Source organism: Seriola lalandi, unplaced genomic scaffold (assembly GCF_002814215.2).
Source record: "Seriola lalandi dorsalis isolate HSWRI2012SDOR001 ecotype SW California unplaced genomic scaffold, Sedor1 jcf7180002054090, whole genome shotgun sequence".
Classification (NCBI taxonomy): Eukaryota; Metazoa; Chordata; class Actinopteri; order Carangiformes; family Carangidae; genus Seriola; species Seriola lalandi.
In genome coordinates, this window is record NW_019524643.1 from 16,645 (window position 1) to 19,082 (window position 2,438).

Genomic DNA, 2,438 nt, shown 5'->3' on the forward strand with positions numbered 1-2,438 from the left:
GGGGGGGCAAGAGGGGGGAGAAACCCAGAGTTTTTCTCCCGAGTGTGCCACGTAATTTGAGCAAACCCATTAATCTCGGGCCACCGGCTCCCCGGGTCCTCTGGGTGTCGGGTTTCGGCGAGAGATGAAAAGGGAAGAGCTGGAATCTGAGGCCGACCTCACGCCAACGATGAACCGGCCTGAGAGGGAGAGGGAGGGAGGGAGGGAGGAGGTCTGGATCTGGTTTGGACCAGCCGTCTGATTGGCTGGTAGACATCAAAAGAAGAAGACTGAAGCTTTAACCATCTGAGGGTTTGAGTTGTTTCTTTAAAGCTGAAGGTAGAAGCCGCTCCTCTACTCATCAACCCTTCAAGGGCCCCGGTGGCCCCCCCAACACAAGTACAAGAAACTCACTTTCAACTGCACCTCATGGTCTTCATCACACTCCACTCACATGGAGATGACGCTGCAGAAAAAGTTAATTATCACAGAAACTGTGGGAGATTTTTCAAAGTAATTAAATGTGTAAAATAGAAACTGATAAGATCAACATCAACCTGAGAGACAGAGTCTGAAGAACCAGGTTCATTTAAATCAACATTTTAACAGTCAGACTGGATTTTATTTTGGCGGTGTTGTTGCCAGCTGTGTGTTGAGACAATAACTGCTCAAAGTGAAGTTAAAGTGTCCGTGCAGCAGCAAAGTGAAGGAAACACTGATGCAAATAAATGTGTTCGTTTTCTTCTGCGCTGTAAAAAGCAGCAGACTGCAGTGGCTTCTGTCAGAGCTCAACATGAGGCCCGTGGTCCTTCAGGGGGCCACAACACAGCTGGGAGGGTTCAACATCTGTAGTTATGTCAGTACTGTAGATTAACACGATGTTAAAGCTCCATATTTTACACTTCCTGTGTTTTATTTTGAAGTGTTGATCCATCAGAAGATATAAAAAGCATCTCCGTGTAGTTTCACATCTCCTCTCAGCAGCTCTAGTAACAACAGGTCGGTGTCTTCATCATACTCCATCACATGGAGATGAAGCTCTGGAAAAAGCTAGTAAGTGGACCTTGAGTTGTTGTATTAAACTTCCAGCAGCTGAAGAAGTGACAGATTTTAGTTTCAAAGTAATTAAATGTGTAAAACGTCAGACAGAGAGACAGAGTCTGAAGAACCAGGTTCATTGATCTGCATTTCTCTGTGGACTGAGGCTTTGATACTTTCACAGTATTAATATAGAAGCTAGAGCTGATCTATAATCTATAATCACACTACACATGGACACAGACCTTTACACTGGAGGAGCTTTAAGGTTTTAGCCCATCACTTTTCATTTAACAGAGAATTTCTAACTGACGATGTTGCGTCTTATTCTGTATTTAATTCACAAGAAGATATTTCATTTAGTTTGAGTAAAGCAGTGGTGTCCAACCTGTGGACATAAGAAAATAAAAATATAAATAATGTTGTTAAATTGTTTTTAAAACATTTGAAATGTTGTTTTTCTCGTATTAAAGCCCGTCACTCTGATACTCGTTTGCTCGCCGTCTGATTTTGCGCTTAAAGTTTGCATCCATGGCAACAACTGGAGAAATACATGGATATCTGGTCAACAAGAGGAAGAGTTAAAAAGGAAAGAGAGAAAAGAGACAGATGGTGGTAAACTTGAGCTTCCTCTGCTTCAGGTTCAGTCCTGAACGTTCCATCGTTACCAGTAAAATAAGAAGTTATTTAGCCTCCATATTGTTACGGGGTTGGAGTCGAGCCGCCAACATTGTTGAGGTGAAAGGTCACTGAACTAAAGTACCGGTCTGAAAGTCTCAGTGACTCACACTGAAGAAGGATCTTTCACATCAAACACAGAAAGAACGTCAGAGGAATTTCATCAGTGAAAAAAAAAACACACACACACATTACATAATCCACAGCTGACCTGTTGTCAGCTGACCTGGACTGATTCAACCCGGCGACACTGGAGGACTCTGACGCATCCAGCGCTTTGGAAACGCAACTAGACATTATTTTCACTGTTGATTCATCTGCCTGTCGGGAAAATGGTTTAAACTGCTGGGTGATGTTTCAGATGAGAGGCTGGAACCAGGTGATGTTTGAAAGAGGATTAACAGGAAGAAAAAAAAAGGGGGGTTAAATCCTGATTATATCTCCAAAGCTCAGGTATCAAGAAATGAGCCAATAAAACGGGAGGAAAAAGAAAATCCTCCTTCCTCCAGCTTCTCATGCCAGATGTTTGCAAATGTGCAAACTGAAGTTTAAAAGCAAAATCAGTGTATTTTATTCTGGCGAGCTGAACCAGGAAGGGGTTAATGTTTCTCCTCCTGGGCCGCCGCTGCTGCTCTGAATGGCGGCTGGAAGCGACGGGGGCCCCGGTATAAACACACACACAGGCCCCCATTCATCCGCTCTGTGTGATCAACCTTGAACAGTGGAAGGCGTGTTATTGCAGG